At 33.4% G+C, this 24,214-nt stretch overlaps 1 protein-coding gene and 1 long non-coding RNA gene across 4 annotated transcripts in view; one reads left to right on the plus strand and one right to left on the minus strand.

Moving 5' to 3' along the window:
* Positions 1–5,969, minus strand: part of LOC143231060 (uncharacterized) — a 54,225-nt gene extending 48,256 nt beyond the window's left edge. Inside the window, exon 1 of the long non-coding RNA XR_013016763.1 lies at positions 5,865–5,969. This is a non-coding gene — a long non-coding RNA (uncharacterized LOC143231060). The remainder of the gene's footprint in view (positions 1–5,864) is intronic.
* The window catches only part of LOC143231058 (teneurin-a-like), a 473,661-nt gene that overhangs the window by 6,527 nt on the left and 442,920 nt on the right, over positions 1–24,214 (plus strand). The window lies entirely within an intron of this gene.

Consider the following 24,214-nt stretch of genomic DNA (forward strand, 5'->3'; position numbering starts at 1 on the left):
TTCCTGACACGAACACTGTGCCTGCTCTGTAACGTTACTCCACCCAGAGAAGTCACAGTTACATTGTTCACTTCCTGACACGAACACTGTGCCTGCTCTGTAACGTTACTCCACCCAGAGAAGTCACAGTTACATTGTCCACTTCCTGACACGAACACTGTGCCTGCTCTGTAACGTTACTCCACCCAGAGAAGTGACAGTTACATTGTCCACTTCCTGACACGAACACTGTACCTACTCTGTAACGTTACTCCACCCAGAGAAGTCACAGTTACATTGTCCACTTCCTGGCACGAACAGTTACATTGTCCACTTCCTGACACGAACACTGTGCCTACTCTGTAACGTTACTCCACCCAGAGAAGTCACAGTTACATTGTCCACTTCCTGGCACGAACAGTGTGCCTACTCTGTAACGTTACTCCACCCAGAGAAGTCACAGCTACATTGTCCACTTCCTGATACGAACACTGTGCCTACTCTGTAACGTTACTCCCCAGTCCACCCCACCCAAAAAAAAGAGACAGAGGTTGTTCAATTGCCAATAAAATACATCAGAGTTGCATCATTTTTCACACGTGTGAAGCCTATTAAAAACCCTGGATGAACGAAACGTACAATGGAAACAATAATAATAATAAGCGCTCTGAATACTCATAGCGGTAATTTCTTTTACAACAATTCAGTGTTTAATTTATTGTAAATGACAAACTGGGATATTTTTTAATATTAGCATAAGCAAAATAACCGATGCGAGAAGTTATCCCACAGTATAAATATCGTAGTAGATTATAAAGGTAGAACTTTATCTACATGATTGCATGAACCATTTTTTACTTTCAAAAATAAATAAATAAGCAAAAAAAATCAAACAAAAAAACGATGAACATAAGAACCTAAACAAAAAAACAAAACAAAAAACGGAGCAGCAAGCGCGTGCTTCATTTGTGACTAAATAGACATTATTGTAAAGCGTGCACGAAAATATGAGTTCTGGCGGTTTTATTCCTACATAAGTTCCTTTATCAGTTATAAAGAAAGCACCTAAAGGCGTTTTAAGTAAGTTTATATAGCATGTCGGAAAGTATTTCAGTAGTAACTCAAATAACGGTCGTTCTAAAATATGGGGCTAGTATCCAGATGAAGACTTAAGTTTGTAACGTAAGATACAAAGGAAATATAGTTATAGAAATTTAAGAAGGCAACTTTATATAAGACTTCAGGGAAACATTGCCACAAGAACAAATGTATGAGATGTGAGGAGTACTTCTATAAAAATAAGAATTATTCTATATAAGGCGTGTGAAAAAAATCCTTATACATACAAAAGAAAGATCCTTTACATGAGTTTAAGGAAAAATTACGTTTATACGTGATATAAATGAATAGCCTTGGATATGGCATGAATAAGCTTTTTATGTACATATACCAGAATGCCGTTTTTATGTACATATACCAGAATGCCGATAAGCGTAGTGTTGACGTAATATTTTAAATAGTTGGAAAAAGCTAAAATATTTATTTTCGGATATTGGTAGTCAAATGATCGAAGTGTTCAGTAGTCTATATATAAAACTCGGAACGTCTTTCATCAATACCTAATGCATTTACTTGTGTCAGTTAAGTGTAAACACTGATTTAGTAGTGTAACAATAATTAGGCTAAAGTTACACATAACCAATGCTTTAACAATGGTTTATTGGTCTTTTTTTTAACAGTGTTATACTATTCCCACTATAGTTAAGCATGTACATTGTTTTAACAAAAAATTTAATATTATCATATTCTACTTTATTCTTTTAACAATGGAATACTAGTTAGGCTTAACCGAGTGAGTCTTTGGTATCTCCAAGGAGTTTTATTAACTAAAGCTAATTTTTAAATATATTAAAACAGGATTTGAATTCATGAAGTTACTTCTTCCCTTATTTTAAAGTTTAAACCCAGTTTTAATCATTATATAGAATGAAAAATAATACAATGTTCACGAGCATCGCTCATATAGCAGAATTACGGTAGTTTTATTGAAAAAATACGTTTTGGGCTTGTGATAGAATAATACATCCATTCATGTTTTATATTTTCTCTTTTGATATACTATGGTATATTTATTCATTGCTGTGCAAACTAGTCTTTTAGGTCTTGTCTTGTGATAAATATTAATATCGTATTCATTTATTCGACTTTTATACTTTCAATGGGGTCTTCATTAGAACATTTGGTCTTCTCTGTCCTTTAGACACTAGTGGCCACTTGATGAGTGTCCTCTCAACCAGGTTCTTTTTTAAAAAATATTAACAATGTTGGTAGTACAAATAACAATTTACTTTTAACTTTAAGGCTCATTGGAATGTTTTCTCTCTATTTTCAATCAAGTTATTACTCTACACGTGACTAGTCTAAGCCACCAAACAGCAAATGGTCTCCATACATTGGTAATAATGACACATTTGTATAAATACACTTTGAGTATCCAATGGGTTCTACTGATTCTAAATCATCCAAAATGCCCTGAACTATTTTAATTAATAAAACTTTTTTTAGTTATAGCTAATAATCAGCAGATCCCGTTCTTTAATTTTATAATTTGCTTAAATACATCACTGATTATGAGTCCGTAAAATCCAAGATATCTTCTGTAGTTCAGTAAATCTGGTATTAGCAGTTTTACACATTCTATGAAGCACTTCTGCCTGGTTTACAAGAGTTGCTGTATGTAGTCGTTAGTATATTACAGAAAGGTTTGAGAATTAAGTTAATTTCAAACTATTAAATATATTCTGTGTAGTTTTAACATTCCATTTAATTATTAAGGTTAAGGTCGAAGACGAGTTGTTTAGCCACAGCCAGGTGGCTAAGGCGCTCGACTTGTAATGTGAGGGTCTCAGGTTCGAATCCCTGTCACACCAAACAAGTTCGTCTTTTCAGCCTTGGGGATGTTATAATGTGACTGTCAATTCTACTATTCTTTGGTAAAAGAGTAGCCCATGACCTGGCGGTGAGTGGTGATGACTAGCTGCATTTTCTCTAGTCTTACACTGCTAAATTAAGAAGGGCTAGCGCAGATAGCACTCGTTTAGATTTGCGCGAAATTAAAACAAAAAACACAAACAAACAACGAGTCGTTTAATTCATATAAAAATATCCTTTCATTTACTTCTTCCGAACTTTTCCTGCTGGAAATTGTGATAAAATAAAAAAGAAAACCTGGTAACTTTTCATATTTATATACAGTTGTACTTAACAAAGATTCACTGACTGGTTTAATTATATCGACAATAATGTCAAGAAATGTTTTATATTCGTGATGTTGTAAAGGTTTGTTACAAGCAGAGGTTTTAAAGTGTGAGAAACTGAATTCACATCCATTTCTTAATAAAAGTAAAAAAAAACAACAAAGGAAATCTAATAATAGAGAAGGTTATTTTATTGTGTACGTTTGAAAAAAGTAACATTTGTACAAAGTACGTGTAAAGTTAATCTTCAAAAAGCTGTATCTCTAGTATATCTTAAGGAAAAGATCAACAAAACCCACAAAAACAATTGCCCTTCTAGACATTATGGAAACACAGAAATTTCAAATAATGTTATTCTGAGAAGCAAGATTCTCACTTTCTCGTGCAGTCAGCCATAGAGAACAGCGTGTATTGAACCAGAAATGATGTCCCTCTGGAGAAACAACCGAACATAAAACCCAGAAGAGATGGCCGACAACGAGTCGTAAAGAGAGTTGGTAGGTAGTGACCAAGTATAGAACTATCCGTAGCTGACACGCAACGACAGTTTTTTGGTGATTTTGCTTCTGTTTAATCACGAATTTGGCATTATGATTATCCTAAAGGTATGGTAGCTTTATAAAGACGAGAATGGTACGCTTTTTTACTTTTCGCTAGAGGTTTTCAACTTGTGAGAATTTATTGAATTCTGGTGTTGTGTTTTTCCCATCTGATAAATTAAATAATTATTAAATGTAGTTAACTCATTTTCCACTGTTCTTATAGTAATGTCTTAGAAGCATATGTTAATACTTCCTTAATATTTGTGCTGAGAGTCTTTCAGTCATGTTCCTTCACAACCTCTACAGATTTTGCATTGTAGTATTTAGAACGACAAAAGTTTGTTTCTCGAATACAGCACAGAACTACTCGAGGAATATCTGTGTTAATCTCCGCTATATTTTAAAATGATAGACTAGAGTCTGAAGGCAGTTAATCAACATCCAAGTCTTGGACTACTATTTTTTTTGTTAGGCTCAGTAGAGGGATTTGACTGTCATTCTTATAATGCATCCACGACCACAAACTGCAGAACTCGATTTATATTGGTGATATCAGTGCAAGAATAACAAAACTTCTGATTGCTGATCACTGGACCACACTCGGTCCGTTTGTTAATTATTCGAACTAAAGTAATGTATAATCTAACGTGCGATATTCAGTTAACAAAACGAAAAGAAAAGGAAAATGCAACGTAACGCTTACAAGTTCTAAAGGTCTGTTTGTAATTGAAGCAGTTTTATATTAAACGAATCCCAGTAATTAGAACACACATGTGATCTGGTTCATGCTTGAAGCTTTTCTAATCAAGCCTTCGTATCTAATCTAACAAGCTTTTTAATCTTTCATTTATCAGTGAACATTTCAATTAAATGTTTACAAGTTACCAAAGTGTGTAGTGGTGTAGCCTAACGAAATTAAAAGTTCTTTCTAAAATTGAATTTAAAGTTAATTAAAAACCTATTTCCTTTATTTCAGGTTAAAGAAATAAAGACCCTGCCTTTTAAGTTGACTCGTACATTAATTTTAGGTTCTGTTATTAACACAAAAACTACTTTTCATACAATTTCACAAGAATATCCAGTGCGAAACAACAACACACATTAACACAAGACAACATTAGACTGCACTATGGTGTCGAAACTAGATTCTCTAACATTGTGATGTATTTACTCCGTTTTTTCCCTTACATACTGCTAAACATGATATTGTATTCTCTTATTACAATACCCAAAATGCATTCGTTCTTCTATCTAACGTCGCTTTTCAAATGTTTGTTTAAATGTCATTATTTAAATTAACGTTAGAATGTTTCACATGTGTTTATAACTCTTGAGTCAATTACGACTGACGCACACATCAACACATTCTTTCACAGAATACGCACTATTTCCGCTACAGTAAACTAAAACACTGGCCCTTTTGATTCAGCTATTACTCCAAGACTAGGATATATCGTATTACATAAATGCTATTTTTCAAGGCCGTAAAGAAGGGTTTTTGAGTTAGCTTGCGAGTAGAAAGATCGCATTATAAAGCTAGCCTTCCCATATCTTTCGAAAATACCCGTGCCTGCCTTTCCATATGGAAGCTTTTAATGTATTACTTTATGACCGAAGTTAATTCTTATGTGTTTTTGATTTCTTTTATACGGACTGCAATATTCGATTTATTTTAAAATTTAAACTTTGTTCAATAAGATTAAGTTTTTGCCCTCAAAAGTTTAAATGCATTGTTGCAGAAACAAGAGGTTATTTTCATTTATAATTAGGTCTAGCATGGTCTGATGGTTTAGGCATTAGACTCACAGTCTGGGGAGTTGTGGGTTCGAATTCCGTCACTGAAACTGTTCGCCCTTTCAGTCGTGGGAGCATTAGAAAGTGACGGTCAGTCCCACTATTCGTTTATAAGAGTAACACTAGAGTTTGCGGTATTGATTATCTGGTTTTCATCTAGTCTATCAATGTTAAGTTAGGGACGGCTGGTGTGGATAGCCCTCGTGTTGCTTTGCATGCAATTCAAAATAAATCAAATCGTTTACAATTATCTTCCAGTCAGCAGTGACAAAATAGAAATAAAATCACTCACTTGTTCAAAGATGAATCTGATGACTTATAACGTGATAAACCGGGTTTTAATACACGTGGTAGACACAGCATAAACAGCCCATTATGTATCTTCGTGTTTAACAACATACACACAGAAAACTGGGCAGGGCGTAGTGTAGGGTGAAGGAATACGCAAAGAGAGTAGGCAGTGAATACTGTTGACTTACTGTCTTCTTTCTATTCTATCAGTTCAAATTCAAGAATGGCTATGTGCAGATATCCCTAGAGTAATTTTACTCAAAAATTAAACAACAATAATTACAATGACAGGAGCCTCATTTCCTAAACACATTGATTTTGTGGAAGGTTTGCTTTGTGATTCGATAAATAATTTGACTAAATAAGTAAAGAACTTAAAACATCTCTTTAACTTAATTTAGTTTACATTCTGAAGGATTTTTTAACACTGTTAAAATACATTAATATATAATTTACTCTCAGAATTAGTTGCATGGTTAGAATATCCGCTCTTTTATCATGTTCCCTAAGAGATTAGGCAATGTGAAATGGTGAATGCATGCCTTTAGCTATGAAATAAAGAAGTGTAATCTATGGGAGTATGCTGAAATATGTCGCCTGGTTACAGTGTGAATAATTAAATTGTACGCGTTTAACGCAGGTTTATTTGGTAGATAGAATGAAGCGAAACTTCGTCTTCTGTGATTGTAAGCATGCTTGTTAAAGTGAAGTTTTGTATTAGCAACAACAATAATAAAAATCAATGAATAGAATTACATATAAAACAATACAAAATAACTACCAGAACAACAACAACATATTGTTAGAAAACACGCATTCAAAATATGCTGTTGAAGGTTTGTATTAGCAACAACAATAATAAAAATCAATGAATAGAATTACATATAAAACAATACAAAATAACTACCAGAACAACAACAACATATTGTTAGAAAACACGTATACAAAATATGCTGTTGAAGGTTTGTATTAGCAACAACAATAATAAAAATCAATGAATAGAATTACATATAAAACAATACAAAATAACTACCAGAACAACAACAACATATTGTTAGAAAACACGTATTCAAAATACGCTGTTGAAGGAGATAAGTCAGTATTTCTGCTGTTTCTTTTGCCACAATAATGTTTCTTCACGTGACTAATTGACGTTTCCTGACGAACGAGATGTTTCATTGTAAATCCAATAATGAGCTGAGTTCCCACGGGCGCTGTGTTTTATTATTTCAGTTTCATACCATATCTAAGTTGTTTTGAAGGGATGTTAAAAATTTAAGCCATGTGTCGTCGTTTCTTAATTATTATATTACGCTGTTTCTGACAAAAATTATATATCTTTACCGAATGTCTTTTTTTGGGACAAAAATATGCTTTTACCACATCTCTCTTCTGGGCCAAAAACGTGCAACTACTATATTTATCTTTTGAGCCCCAAAAATTCCTTTCCATATCTCTCTTTTGGACAGGAACAATCAACCAATTGGCTATTAAGTATTGTTTGATATAAAAGCTATTTATAATGCTTAGAATGATTGTATTTGCTCAGATATTATGAAACAATAATTTAAAGTTTTGTGGTAAAGAAATAATGAAAAGGTTAATTAATTAAATTAATGTGATTTAAAAATTAAATTATGTTGTTATTTGCCAGGGCTTCAATCATGAATTAATTGAAGATGTTTTTTTTTTTCTTACAAAGTTATTCGTGAACTGGCGAAAAGTGTTCAGAATGTGAGGTTCCATTTTTTATTCACTGTAATAAGTGAATGAAGGTGATGCTTTATAAATGTTAATTGGGCTGTTAACTTAGATAAATGGTTTGTATAATTTCTTTCTTTTCATTTTATTCAGTTTTTTTGCAAAATTATGACTTAGAGACAGTTGAAAACTATGATTTTTACATTCAGTTACTTTGTTGGTTGTTTATGGTCACTGAGATAAAACAAGCTAATTCTCCAATTTTATATGTACTTTGGTTTTTCCATTTTCTGTTTGTATTTACATGTCTTCTTTTCTCGCCTTCCGGAATTGTTTTCTTTTCTATCAAGAATACCCCAGCCCCCAACTTCTCTCTCCCTGACCCCCATCCTCTCTCTCTCTCTCTCTTTGTGTTCACATTTCATTTCTGCAATGTCTGGTGTATTCTTGAGTCCGGAACTAGATCGAAGATAGAAAAATGACGATTTTGCAGTTGACTGAGGCATAGTATCGATTAAGGAATGGTATTCTTCACCACATAGTTGGTAATTGCAGCACCACGTGGCATCATAGTGTGCAGAAGACAAGCCCCTTGACTTTAGTTGGGTTTGTTCGTTTTCCCCATAGATACTTCCAGTTGGAACAACCACACAAAAGACGCTAGGGCTTTAAAAGAATGACCTCTCCCACTGCGTGAAAACCGCCAACAATCAGTGGGAAGTACAAGGAAAGTTCCTAGGAGACCAGAGATTCACAGTTGTGAATTCATAGCAGTCGGTTTCTTCGTCATGGTATGATGGATGACGTATCCTGTTCTTTCTCGCGATTCACTGATACTGAAGAAAAGGTTCTTCATCGGCTTTAGAGATATTTTTTGTTAGTGTGCTTGACAAAAATAATAAATTACCCGAAATATTTATAACCCTTTAATGTCACTGCAAGATCATATATTTTTGTGACTAATGTATCTCTTCGATTTTAATATTTTATAAGCTGCGATTATTATCAATCCAAAATACAAAGCCTCTTATATGAAGATCTGTTAATACCTCTTCGACGTGTCATAAATTCAAATACGTGTTCCTGAAAGACCGTTTTTTTTTAACAGCTGGACATTCTAATAAAGAAAGATATGTGGTTCTTTTCACAGACAGATTGGGATCGAATTTATTGAAAAGAATAATATAGAAACATCTATCGCCCTGAAAATATAATGGCTTGTGAATATATATACAGTAAGAAAAAATACTGCTGTTGACTTAGAACAGAAAAAGTGTTTTTCCCACACAGAAGAAAAATAACGAAAACATTCCAAGTTTTAACTTTTCAATTCCTTGTCGTAAAGACGGTCTAGGAACTGAGGAATTCGGTAATCAAATATTTTTGTAACTCCGTTAAAGCGAAAGTGAGGTATTCGAAGCCCTTTAAGGGACATTTTAATAGACACCCCCCTTTTTTTTTGGAAAGTGCAGTATAAATGAAATGCTGTCTTAGAAGACGAATGTCATTGATTGCACTGACTTCTTTTGTCTAGGCTTATCGGCGTCACTAGAAAAAGAACGAATAACCCGCAAGTCGAGAGGGATATTAGGCAGAGGACATCGGCGATTCGTTTTGGCTTTCGCTGACAGTCTGCCATTCGTAAAAATAATGAAGTGTTGTTTCAAACCAAAGCAAAAAGAACTATAACTTTTTAACTGGAAATAATTTATCCTTGATTAATTACGTGGAAGCTTTAAATTAGTTCTTTTTCGGAAACAAACATTTTAATGAAGTAATACATCACTTGTACTGAAGTTGTTCTTTTTTTGTTGTTACTATAAGTCGAAGTTATTGGCTGTTAATGATAATATAGTAACCTGTTAAAAACAACATTACATAAAATTAGTACAATGTTAATATTTTAAAAAAAGGGTAAAAGCTGTGGTAAGAGCCTTTCTGTGACCTAACAGTAAGTCTGAGGGATTACAACGCAGAAAATTTGGTTTCGATACTCGCAGTGAGCAGAGCATACCTAGTGCATTGAATAGCTTTGTACTTTATAACAAGTGAACTATTTCATCAGAACTTAGTGTTTTAGGTTTGAAGTCTTCAAAATTTAATATAGAGATATTTACTATACAAAAAATAAATTTCCTAACTTACTTAGTTTATTGATGAAATACTTCAAATATGAAAAGGGTTAAAGATGAAAAGAATTCGATAAGAAAACAAATTATAATTTAATGTCCTTTAATCACAATAACCAATTACTTGTCTACTGAGTCTTCAACTAAAACACACTATTCTATATTTTACCATTCAGAATCAGTTTGGTTACTTCCCTTTTATTTTAATTATTTCAAACATATAGGTTGTTAAAAACTTCTATAGATCCATCTGGCTCTTTTTGTGTTATGGTCTAAACTGTATAGTGAACTGACTAGGACGTTAGATTGGTTTGGTTTCTTTTGAATTTCGTGCAAAGCTACACGAAGGCTATCTGCGCTAGCCGTTCCAAAGTTAGCAGTGTAAGACTAGAGGGAAGACAGCTAGTTATCATTACCCACCGCCAATGAATAGTGGAATTAACTGTCACATTATAACATCCCCACGGCCGAAAGGTTGAGCATGTTTGGTGCGACCCTCGGACTACGAGTCGAGTGCCTTAACCAACTGACCATGCTGGGTCAGGATGCTAAAAATTGCTCAAACCTAAATAATGTTTTATTCAGTTGAATGTTGGATAATATAATCAGAATAAGTGTGTGCAAAATACTTTAATATATAATTAAGCAAAACGATCAAGAAAACTCTGGAGACAACCTCTGTATGGAAGTAAAGAGTTAAATTCATATTTCAACCAGCTAAGAGTATTAACACGGTATTGAAAGTGAAGTTTGACTAAACAAAGTTTTTCAGAATACAATTTTCACAAAGCGTCTTCTTTTGGCCCCCAATGGCTTAGCGGTATGTCTGCGAACTTGCAACGCTAAAAACCGGGTTTCGATACTCGTGGTGGGCAACACAGATAGCCCATGGTGTAGCTTTGTGCTTAATTCAAAACAACAACAACAGCGTCTTATTTCAAAAGTGCTGATTTTTGGCATTTTGTTTTTATAGTTAATAAATAACATTCTTCAGTTTGATTCCACGTGACTGAGAAGCTTGGACAAAATTGATTACCAAGCTTTAAGCCTACTTCTAACTTAAGTTAGCCTGAATTATGAATCTCAAAAGCACGCATCCTACTTTGAGGCGTAGGTGTACTATAAGAGTGACTGTCAATCCAACTATTTGGTCAAATAAAAGTTGGTGATTTTAACGGTTGCCTTTCTTCTAATCGTTTAGTTCAAATTAGAAACGTTTATTCTAACTGAAACAATCAACTAAAATAAACTGTCAAGCCATTTTGAGTTTTCTCGAAAATGTCGTTAAATGTAGTAATTTTGTCTTTAAAATAAATTACGGAGATCGAAGAACTTGCCAAAATAATTATTTGAAATAATACACTAGGAAAGTTAGGACTTGTTGGGCGTCTTTTCTTGATGCTTTTCAATATTCAGTTTTTCACTTCTTAATAGCCCCCCAGTGTCTCAGCGGTATGTATGCGGGCTCACAAAGCTAAAAACCGGGTTTCTTTGATACCCGTGGTTGGCAGAGCACAGATAGCCCATTGTGTAGCTTTGTGCTTAATTCAAAACAACAACAACGCTTCTGAATATCCTGGCTATAAGATGACCTCGAGCGGGGCAAATATAATTGTCTGTTTCTCATACATTTATTCTTATCTGAGACTAATTAAGGATGAACTATTTAGAGATTTTATTTCTTTTTTACAAACAATGACTTTGAGAACTTTTGATGAATCAATGACAAATCATTGATGACTCTGAATAAATGTAAACATAGTGTTGATTCTCAGAGTTTCAAGATAAAACTGGGGCTTGTATGAACAAATCTATAAGTATTTATGCAGTAAATCCAGGCCAGGCATGGCCAGCTAGTTAGGACGTTCGACTCCTAAACTGAGAGTTGCGCGTTCGAATCCCCGTCACACCAAACATGCTCGCCCTTTCATCCATTGGGTTGTTATAACGTGATGCAGTCAGTGGTCAATCCCATTATTCACTGGTAAAAGGGTAGCCTAAGAGTTGACGGTGGGTGGTGATGAGTGGCTGCCTTCCCTCTAGTCTTACACTGTTAAATTAGAGATAGCTAGCGTAGATAGTTGTTGTGTAGCTTTGCGTGAAATTCAAAAACAAACAGATGCACAGTGAATCTTTAACCAATAACTAACATTATTCCAGTCAGTTTTTCTATTTGTGCTTGGTTTTAATTATCAGTAAATTGTGGAAACGTCGAAGCTTGTAGATGAAATTTTATAACAGAAAGAGTTTGATTGTGGCAACGTATTAACTTAAGGTACAATAGTTTATTCAGTTGAAACATGTATTGCGTACTGATATTCTTGAAGTCGAAGTAGAATTGCAGTAAGTTTAAGTCACTGTATAACAGCTCATAGAATGGACCTGGATTTCTTTCTCTCTTTCTTTTTACTTTTTTAATTACAAAATGTAGTTCGCAGCTCCGTCACCTCTTGAGTAATTTGAGATCTAATTACCGTTTTGGACTGAGAAAGTCAAACCCTTCCGATTGATGTATCTGACCGCGCCCAAAGTCTCATAAATAAATTTAATCGTGCCTAAAGGAATTTCAGTATGAGGGTATGCCTGCGACCCACACTTGGTATTCTTGGCGCACAAAATATAGCTAATAAAAAGGAAAATAAAGGTCAGATAGATTAATTTACTTTAATCCTGTCTAAAAGAATTTCAAGTGCCGCGAGCACTGAGCACCTCTTTATGTGATAATAAATACTACAGAAAACTGTAGTTTACACAAAATGCAAAATCTATGATAACATGTCTCTAATATTTGAGGCATAACAACCTCACGAACTCATATAAATTTTTAGCAAGAATTTCATTATAATCACTGAACACATTTCAAAGCGGATATTGAAGTGAGTTATTTCACATGGAACATTTTTGACTTCAATGTTATTCGCCAGTATACCCCTTTTAAATTCCGAAACCAAAACTTTAATTTAGACTTTGACAATACAGCATGCACAAAGAGTGAAAAAAAAGTGTTATTTATTGTTTGAGAAGTTTTACACTTTATAAGCACTTCATCATTCCGATTGTAGATTATTCACACTATTTCTTAGAGTCAGAAGATATGACACTCATAATGGGTAGCAGTGTTTTCGTGTGTGAAGTTAATATTTTTGACGAGTATCGTCCAAGATAAAGTGAAACGAGAAAAATAACTGTTTCTCAGGGACTGAACGAAAACTGAAAACAAATAGCTGGCTCAGACAAAATAATAGTGGACAAAAATCGATTTAGTCTGTTATTATAAATCTTTCGTGTGTGACATTATACTAGAACTCTATAGTTTGTGATGGATTCTATCGATCCATACATCAGTTGTGTAGTTGGTGTCATAAAAATCTGTTTTAAAGAAAAATAACTTGGATTTTCCCCTAGGAAACTCAAACGTTTCATGTGACGATTTTTTTGTTGCGCTCCATCAAAACTTCGCAGGTTATATTGAAGTCGTTTTACACTTCCGCGAAACAACCAGATACAAAGATTATTTCCAGTGTCCGTCATAAACTTTACGGATTTGTTTATTGAACTTTATCTGCAGCCACATTTCTCTTTCTTTTTCCTCTTTGTTAGTCCAGATGGCCACCTTGTTTTTAAGTAATACTTAACTGCCAGACACTTACCTTTAACAGTATAAATTGTTAGGGTGCTTGTATCTAACCAGATGTAATTTTCAAAACCCCCCCTCCCGTCAATCTAACTTACTGTTTTCATTCTGCAGCTACTTGAGGTATGCACCAGTGGAATGCATATGTTCATGGAAGTGACTCTTGTGTAGATCATTTGTTTCTTTTTTTCCAGACAGAGAAACTTTTTTTAGATATGTGGTGCACTGTTGCCTGGGGCACATGAACAGATTTTTCCACTGACCTATGGATTTTTATCTATTACAAGTTTGCTTACTACTGCTATAATACGAGTTTTTTTATGTGTGGTTATAGGACCTCAAAGTTGGTCAATATATTTTTTTCAATACCATTATTTAAAAGGGATATCCCCATCTTCAAACTTCTAAATCCCCAATATCTTTATGATCTGAGCGTAAGGGATTTTGCTTATTTTTCCCAAAGGCGATCACTTTTTTAGTGACATCCCAGTAATGTAAAACAACAAACACTGTTAAGATGTAGTTCTGATACATGCTGTTTCATCGATACTTTATATCAGCAATGGCTATCATGTGACTTTCTGGTTTACTAGTTCTTCGTAACTTTTGTCTCTTGGTTTACTAAGAGTCACTTTCTTGTTTCCACCTTGTTTATATAACTAGCTAACAATACAAAACTCTTTATTTTCCCTGCAGTTTGATATTTGTCTGCCTTTCTATCTAGTAGATTATCTATAATTTAATGTATGTTCATATATTTTGGTGTTATACCAGTTTAGAGATCTAGTTAGTATCATTTCTATTTACTTATATGCTCAGTTTCGTTTTGAATAAATCTTCGCGCATCTTAACGAATTTGTTGTAATTAATAACAATTTTTACAGTAGGGGAGTTATAATTTTAATTACTACAACGTTCAGACCAATAGTACTGGGTCTTCACCAGGCAAAGATTGTATTCGAAAGAGGCAGTTAAATTTTTAGTGGAATACCAAAGTTGATCTTTGTTTTTTCAATACCATTATGTAAAAAAAGATATCCCTGTTTGAAAATTCTAAATCCCCAATGTGAACACATAATTATGATCTGAGTGTATTAACATTAATCTGTTGAGGCTTCACATCAATACAAACGTTAGTCTCAACAAGGTTAAGAACATAAACATTTTAAACATTTTTTTTATCAAGTTTTCTAATCTACCAAAATTCAAAGCCAGTTTAGAAATTCCGAACGACACAGTTACATGTTATCGTCTTATGTACACAATAATGTATATCATTAACGATAAATTTTCCCAGATATCTTTAGGGTCAAGTACCTTCACCAAGCATGCTTGTCCTTTTATCCGCGAAAACTTTATTATTCTATTTCGGTCAATCCCAAATTACTTTGGTAAAACGGTTGGCGTTGGATGACAGTAAATGGCTGGCTACCTTCCTTCCTTCTATCACCGCGAAGTTATGTACGACTATTTTTGCCCAAAATTCGGACCAAAGACAATGACATTAAATATAAACTTTTTCCTGTGCTATTATTGTGATATTTAGTGAAAATTTATATTACAAACTCTTAATAAAACTTCATAAGTTATAAAAGTTGGAAAATCAGACTTTAATACTAGTTTTTAATACAGATGGCGTGTACATGTAATATATATAATGTGTAATTTACACAGTTTCTTGAAAGAAATGTCAAAGAAAAACACTTTGCTAACGTTTTATGGCTCAGGGTTGACGTTTTATCTGTTTCTTACCTCTTTCGCTCTACCATAATTTCACCATTGTCTAGTATTGCTACTTAAAACACATACAATACTGGTAGGAAGACTTATATATTTTATCCATAAGAGAGTAGATGAAATCCAACATCAAATAATGAGATTTCATGGCGTTCGACAGTATATTTTTTAAAACAGTGTCTCATATTAATAAGTTATCAAAGGATATTTGTGTGTTTATTTTAGCCTTGTTTGTTGTTAATATCTGTGTTCTGCTTTGAGAGTGTTGAAAGCGAAATTTTAATGTTTTATGTCTTATCGTTGAGTCACTGGAAACATCAAGAGAGGAAAAAACATAGAAATATGGAGAATGATAAGGTTGAAAATATTAGATATATGTTTAATATATATATATTTTAATTAAACCACAAAGAAAGCTCGATTATGTAACCACACTGAGTGTAGGATGTGATTCCGCGTCTACATAATTTTCATGTTTCTGACATCTAATGTGTCCTTAGAGCAATTACATTTAGCATCACAGAGTGTCTTCTGGAACCTTCCAGTAGAGAAATAAACTGAGAACTTAACGATCTTTAAGATGTCTTTAGAGAGAGAGAGAAATAGTTATATCCTCTAGTACACAAACAAACATTCCCAATAACGCAAAGTGTTACAAATATTCTTAACTCGTCTATCTTACACTGATAATATTTACTTATTATATTATATTATATTATATTATATTATATTATATTATATTATATTATATTATATTATATTATATTATATTATATTATATTATAGTCTGTTTCTGAATGGCACAGACTTTCTATGGGCTCTATTGTGACTTACAGGTTACAGTTTCCTTACTTATGTTCCACAATCTGTGTTTTTTTCTTCATGGTAAATTATTGTAATTTTGTAAATAATAGGAAATCAATTTCAGGAGTATGAGAAAGATCCAACTGTGTACATCATTTCAGTGAACTTTGTGTCAAAAGTTCATAATAGACTGGATTGTACAGTTATGGTGTAAGGCTTTTTCTTTAATGGCGACAGATTCCGACAATTAGTATTTCACGTGTTCGAACACAGATCATTTATTGCCAGTTGTTAAACACCCACCCCTTCACGAATTGTATTCTACTTTCAACAATATTACTTTAACTATCTAATGTATTGTTTCACATGTATAATTTGTTGTCCATTTCAGAAACGAAAGTAACTTTTTTAATAATTAATTTTATTTATAACTAAATCAACAGTTCAGATAACAGTGAACTACTTATGAAGTATTGCCAAAAAACTGTGTTTACCTTCGTGTAGTATTTATTAGTATATTTTTGTTTCTCTCGCTTAGTCAGTTTCCTTGTTTGTTTTGAGTTTCGCACAAAGCTACTCGAGGGCTATCTGTGCTAGCCGTCCCTAATTTAGCAGTGTAAGGCTAGAGGGAAGGCAGCTAGTCATCACCACCCACCGCCAACTCTTGAGCTTCTCTTTTACCAACGAATAATGGGATTGACCGTAACATTATAACGCCCCCACGGCTGAAAGGGCGAACATGTTTAGCGCGACGGGGATGCGAACCCGCGACCCTCAGATTCGCTTAGTCAGTGTATTGTTCACAGACATTCAATATCTTATACATCGTCAAATAAACCCATTTCCTTTATATATTTTTATAAAGGCTTTGTTCGTTACCCGTGTGGTTTGAATTGAAATTCAAGTGATATTAATTAGTTGGAAATCTAACATAACATCACAACTTGTTTGCGACTTAGTGTCTCTTCTTTCTATCATGTCAAGCTTGCTCTCCCCTCAAGTAGCTCAGCTGTAACTGTCTAGGCGCAAAATTCTAAAATTCATGTTTCGATACCTATGGAGGGTAGAACATAAGAAGCCCTTTCTGTAACTTTGTGTTTAACCAAAAGAAAAAAACAAACTAAAGCAGGCTACTGTATTTATCTTAACATCACGTTTTAGCAGGCATATTTACTACCGTCTTTATTAGCACTGTTTATGGAGAACATAACTACCTAGAACTAACTGTCTTTATGAGGGAATCTGAAGTCTTTATTAAATGGATTTGGGAATAAACTTTCTTTTTATATCTTCTTCGCAGAATGTGCTCTTCTCTTTTCTCGTCTTCTTACAACATTGCGAACACAGTAACGGATTACTGCTGCCTTTTATGTTTTATACATAGTTGCTATGCCTTATCATAATATGTAAACAGCTTACGCAAATATCACGTCACGTAAAGCACTGATGCGGATAGTGCTAATTACTGTTCTACTGTTGCCAGCGTGGATTGAATCTTTAAATAAAATTTGTAATTTTATAAACGTTATTTGTATTAATAAAGAAATTACTGTTAGCAATGTCTGTTTCCGTTAAGAAGAAAATCCAGCTTTATATAGATTTATACATTAAGTGTTGTTTTTACAAGCATAAAAAATATAGTCCAAACGTTTTTCATACGAATTTACCTATTCTGTAATCTACTTAACATTTATTTTGTACAAATTACTATTTGTTTCTATTAAGGTGTACTTACATGCTTGTCGGGTTGCCAATGAATATAAGGCCCAACATGGCCAGGTAGGTTAAGGCGTTCGATTCGTAATCTTAGGGTCGCGGGTTTGAATCCCCGTCATACCAAATATGCTCGCCCTTTTAGCCGGGGGAGCTTTATAATGTTACGGTCAATCCCACTATTCGTTGATAAAAGAGTATTCCAAGAGTTGGCGGTGAGTGATGATGACTAGCTACCTTTCCTCTAGTCTAACACTGCTAAATTAGGTACAGCTAGTGCAGATAGCCCTCGTGTGGCTTTGCGCGAAATACAAACAAACAATGAATATATTTCACGTCCTCTCTTCTGATGGGCACAGAACAGTTAGCCTATTTCGTAGCATTATACTGAACAATCCGAAGAAAACATTTTTCTTATTTTACTTACAAAGCTCAAAACCGCATTTCGATACCCGTGGTGGGCAGAGCACAGTTAGCCCATTATGTAGCTTTGTGCTTAATTCAAAACAACAACAACAACTTTTTTACTTATATTTAACTACTGTATTTTGCTTGTTTTAGTTAAATAACACTGTCTATGCAGCATGCATCTCGAAGCGTTAATAATATAATTTAAATATATAATATTTTTTTTAGTCTGCTTATTACAACGAAGTATGTCCATTAGTAATAGCCAATATTTGACAAATAATCGGTTATATTATCGAAGCTTCTAATCACTAAGCCTTATTAACGTTTTTCTAGTTCTATTAGAACTAATGTTTACACGCCTCAAGTTTGATCACTATTTCAAGATTTGCTAGATTCGGGAGCTACTTCCTTCGTCTGTCTATATGATTAATTTGATACAAGTGTCAAGAAATTATGTTTTTAAATAATTTTTTCTCTTTGAATATTACTTGTTTTTACAGACAGGTTTTGAAAGCTATTTTGCTAATGCGTTAAAAATTGAATTTGTAGCTCGATTTTTACTTATTACACTGATTTGAGAAATTCGCCTTTCGTGTTAGTCGTTGTTTCTCTAATCTGTTTTTTCCATAGTCGCCTGAGAGAAATCCAGAATTTTGTGTATTCAAAATAATTTCTTCAGAACTATGTCAATACGCATGCGTTAGGGAATGGCTTCATTTATATAAACAATATTGTAAAGTATTTTCGAGAGTTATGCCTTGTAGAATTTTTTTTTTCCCCAATTGACCGATTAAGTTAGTATTTTAGTCAGGAGATGGCGCTGACATTATACACAGAAATACAGGTTTTCGATAAGGCGCTTAATATAAGTACAACCCTGTATGAACATATAGAATCTATTATTAAACACGCTTGCGCTCACGCGCGCCTGTGTATCTACTACTAGCTGGTGTACCTGTTAACAATGCATTTCTACATAAATATCGAATAAAAATACGGGAGAACAATCCTGCATATTCAGATTTATTAAATTTAAAATAAATTATATTACTTTTTATCATTTTTACTTTGGCTTTGAGGACTGTAATTACTATCCAACGACATTTAAAAAGTAAAATTGCAAGCTGCTGCTCACGTATAAGAGGATGAGGGCGTCATTAATTCCTGAGTTACTTTCAGCGTTTTCCTGGAGTGATTATTGAGATATAATGATTTTTCTCCGTGATTATCAGCCTGACAGGACAAATTTCGCGTATGTCTCCATTCTTACTGTCCACGAACAACGAAGATAACAACAATTATTACTTAAGCAATGGTTCGTATTTTTTTCATCTCCAATTACAACAGCATGAAAACGTTAATAAATCAAACCCAAAATCTCCCGCAAATTAATAGTGTCACTCATACCGTAACTTTAAATTATTTATTCCATTAAATTAATTGTTTAACGATAGAGTTAAAAAATTATATTATTTCAGTCACATTTAGAAAAAAATGCCTTTTCAATTTGGTCTAACCATGACTCTAGAACTGAGCATTTTACACACGAAATACCTGGTGAAATATTTATGATGTTGGTTTGTTTTGTTTTGAATTTCTCGCAAAGCTACTCGAGGGCTATCCGCACTAGCCGTCCCTAATTTAACAGTGTAAGACTAGAGGGAAGGCAGGTAGTCATCACCACCCACCGCCAACTCTTGGGCAACTCTTTTACCAACGAATAGTGGGATTGACTGTCACATTATAACGCTCCCACAGCTGAAAGGGGTACCACTTTTGGTGCGACGGGGATTTAAACTCGCGACCCTCAGATTATGAGTCGAACCCCTTAACCCACCTGGCCATGCCAGGCCGTTATGATGTTGAAAAAACACATAGGTTCAAGAAGTCTTGATAGAAATGAAATAAAAACCCTTTAATACCAGGTGTTTCGAAAGGTAGGCCTTTCGGATTTACTGGTAAAATATTTAGATATTTTTTTTAATAGGTTTACTTGCGCATTAATCACACACTAGAAATACTTTGAGTTTTCAGAAATTTCACTAGTTAAGATTGCAATAACATTATAGTTCATCTGCTACGAGTCTCTAAAAGTTAATGTGATCCAATTAATTTAAATGTAAACTTAAGCCTAAAAATAAAGGTAAAGAAAATGTGAATAAAAATATGGGAAGAGAAGCTATTGGTTTATTTATTGCTATAAGTAGCAGAAAAAGAGAATAAAACAATGAGAAATAGAAAATTAAAGGTTTAGCAATAATACCCTTAGGGATGAAAATCTAATTGTTTTAATATCAATAAGGCATATTTTTTAGGTGAACGTAAGTTATATAAGTGTAATTTTTATTTGATACTCTTAAGTGTTATTTATATACGTACGAATTTATTCTCGTATTCTAAAGATATAGAATCAATTTAATACTCTGAAGATTTATAAATCTATGATTTTACATTCAGACTTTTAAGTTTTTAAAGATTTCATTCCTACCCTAATGACATACGGATCTATGATTTAACATTGAGATTTTAAAGTTTTATCGAGATTTAACTTTTACGTTGGTGACGTACTGATTTACGATTTTGTCTTAATATCATTAATACTGATGGAACTACAATTTCATTTTAATGCCTTTTACACCTATGGATACGTGATTTTACTCTAGTCCGCTTAAGATTTATAGCTCTTCAAGTTCATTTTCATTCCCTTAAGTCGGGTAGGCTTAGGATTTTACTTTAATATCCCCTTAGAATCATAGCCATATATTTTTGATATTGACAACTTTAAGATATTGAGGTAAACAAAAATATTCAATAATATTTTGAAAAAGGTAAAGACCTGAATGTTTAACCACTTAACGACAATGATGAGAAAAAATAGACCATCCATTCAAAAGTTCAATGTTTTTTGAATTTAAAATGCCTTAAAAGAAGTGTGTTATTGACATTTTGAAGCACGAAAAACTGTCGTCTGCCATAATGAAATCTCTTATAGATTTTACGTTAGATTTTCTAACATATATTCAGTCATCATAAGCAGCAAATTTCTAATATGGCAATGGATAAAACTCGAGCCATTTTCCTGTTCTTTATCCACACTGACCTTTTGACCGATGGTTATCATTGGCTCGCTCTCACGTTATGCATTTATTTATAGAGAGATAGAGACTGTGGGAGGCAGAATATACGAAAACTGGTATAATATCCAATAATATTAAAACAATTAAAATTAATATGAATATATATGTTTAAAAGAGAATCCAAAAAAGTAAATGGATGATGTAGTAAAGTGATAGCGAGAAGCTTCATACGGATAAAAGTAAAACCACGAAGAGGAAGAGCTTCGTTTACCAAGGATAAAAGTCAAAACATTTTACTATAATAATGGTAAATAAGTAAAAAGGTAAAGAAACAGGAAATAGAGAAACTATTAGGATGAAGAAATGTTTCAAGGAAGCAATGAAAATATAGGAAGTGAAATATCAGGAAGACCGGAAAAAGATTAGGAAATTAGCTTAAAGTTTTTTGTTTTTTTTTAAGATTTCGCATAAAGGTACATAAGAGCTATCCGCGCTAGCATTTTTAATTTAGCAGTATAAGGCTAAGAGGAAAGGCATCTAGTCATTACCACCAACCGCTAACTCTTAGGTTGGTCTTTTACCAACGAATAGTGGGACTGACCGTCCATTATAACGCTTCCACGACAGAAATGACGAGCATAATTAGTGGGAATGGGATTCGAACTCGCAACCATTAGATTATGAGTCGAGTGCCCTAACCACCTGGCCAGGCCGAGCCTACCTTAACGATGAAAGACGAACTACAGAAAAAAATGCTACGTTTATTTTTGGTTAAACCTATAACTGCTTGATGCAATCAAAATTTTCTCAAAACGAAATGTTTTCAAAAACCTATGTATCAACTTACAGCATATATTGCACTAGAACTTCTTTAGCATTTCTTTCAATGTTTTCAAAAATCTATGTATCAACTTACAATATATATTTCACTAAAACTTCTTTAGCATTTCTTTCAATGTTTTCAAAAACCTATGTATCAACTTACAATATATATTTAACTAGAAGTTCCTTAGCATTTCTTTTAATGTTCTCAAAAATCTATGTATCAACTTACAATATATATTTCACTAGAACTTCTTTAGCATTTCTTTCAATGTTTTCAAAAACCTATGTATCAACTTACAATATATATTTCACTAGAACTTTTTTAGCAGTTCTTTTAATGTTCTCAAAAACCTATGTATCAACTTACAATATATATTGCACTAGAACTTCTTTAGCATTTCTTTCAATGTTTTCAGAAACCTATGTATCAACTTACAATATATATTTCACTAGAACTTTTTTAGCATTTCTTTTAATGTTCTCAAAAATCTATGTATCAACTTACAATATATATTGCACTAGAACTTCTTTAGCATTTCTTTCAATGTTTTCAAAAATCTATGTATCAACTTACAATATATATTTCACTAGAACTTCTTTAGCATTTCTTTCAATGTTTTCAGAAACCTATGTATCAACTTACAATATATATTTCACTAGAACTTCTTTAGCATTTCTTTCAATCTTTTCAGAAACCTATGTATCAACTTACAATATATATTTCACTAGAACTTCTTTAGCATTTCTTTCAATGTTTTTAAAAATCTATGTATCAACTTACAATATATATTTCACTAGAACTTCTTTAGCATTTCTTTCAATGTTTTCAGAAACCTATGTATCAACTTACAATATATATTTCACGAGAACTTCTTTAGCATTTCTTTCAATGTTTTAACGTTTCATTTTTGTATGAGTAGGGATACACGAACTTGTTTCTTTATAGTAGAAAACTCATTCCTATATATCCTTTACGCACGAATTGTTCTTTCAACCTCAGATATGTTAGAAAGTCGATCAGTAAATTTAGGATTTCCTTACCGCAGGCTTTTCTTTACTTGCAGTTCTTATCACATTCTAACATGTTCTTTTCCATACAATACAGGATATTTAATCTGGCTGATCTATTAGCGTTAATCCTGAATAAAGCACTAATTGATTTGTCAGATATCAAATGTTTTTGCCATAAACTATTCTTTAGCTGTTTAATTTCTGTCACGTTCTATTGTGTTATTTATCATATAAAATAGATTTCGTTAGGGTAATTTTTCAGTGATAAGCCTAAACAATGAAACAGGTAACAGATTTGTCAGAAATATATTTCGTAAATATTTGAAAAATTAGCGTACTTAAATGTATCGGAAAAATTACGGTGTCTGTCTATAACACTTTGAAAAATTTCGGAGTTAAAATCTATACATTTATGGATAAGTTGATTCTATAGAAATTGCGGCACTTTAATTAAAATATTGAGTTTAACATATTATAATATGTTGCGCTAACATGATACATAATAACTCAGAGAGAAAGATATTGAACTCTCCTATGCATACATTGGTCCTTGTTTCAACCAATAAATAGTTAATGAACGAAGTGACGCATTATGTTAGCGTAACATATATTTACCAACATAGATTCGAAAATATTGTTTATCTGTGATGACGAGAAACCCACTTGTAGAGAAAAATCTATATGTAAAAACTATTGGTAAGGGTAGAGAAAGCTCTATGTAGAGAAGCGAACAACGTTTCGACCTTCTTCGGTCATCGTCAGATTCACGAAGAAGGTTTGTTTGTTTGTTTTGGAATTTCGCACAAAGCTACTCGAGGGCTATCTGTGCTAGCCGTCCCTAATTTAGCAGTGTAAGACTAGAGGGAAGGCAGCTAGTCATCACCACCCACCGTCAACTCTTGGGCTACTCTTTTACCAACGAATAGTGGGATTGACCGTCACATTATAACGCCCTCACGGCTGGGAGGGCGAGCATGTTTGGCGCGACTCGGGCGCGAACCCGCGACTCTCAGATTTCGAAGCGCACGCCTTAACGCGCTAGGCCATGCCAGGCCCCCACGAAGAAGGTCGAAACGTTGTTCGCTCCTCTACACAGTTTTCTCTATCCATACCAGCTGTTTTTACATATATAATATTGTTTATCGATAGACTTCATTGTAGACGCAAGTTCCAGAAGTAGGTCATGCGCTGTTAATAATACTGGCATATAGACTTCTCACAATGTTCCAGTTCTTCCAATTTTGAGGTTTCTTTATCACCTTTTTGTAATTTTGTTTTTGTAGCCGCAACTGAAACATTTCCATTGATC

Source organism: Tachypleus tridentatus, chromosome 10, assembly GCF_004210375.1.
Source record: "Tachypleus tridentatus isolate NWPU-2018 chromosome 10, ASM421037v1, whole genome shotgun sequence".
Lineage (NCBI taxonomy): Eukaryota > Metazoa > Arthropoda > Merostomata > Xiphosura > Limulidae > Tachypleus > Tachypleus tridentatus.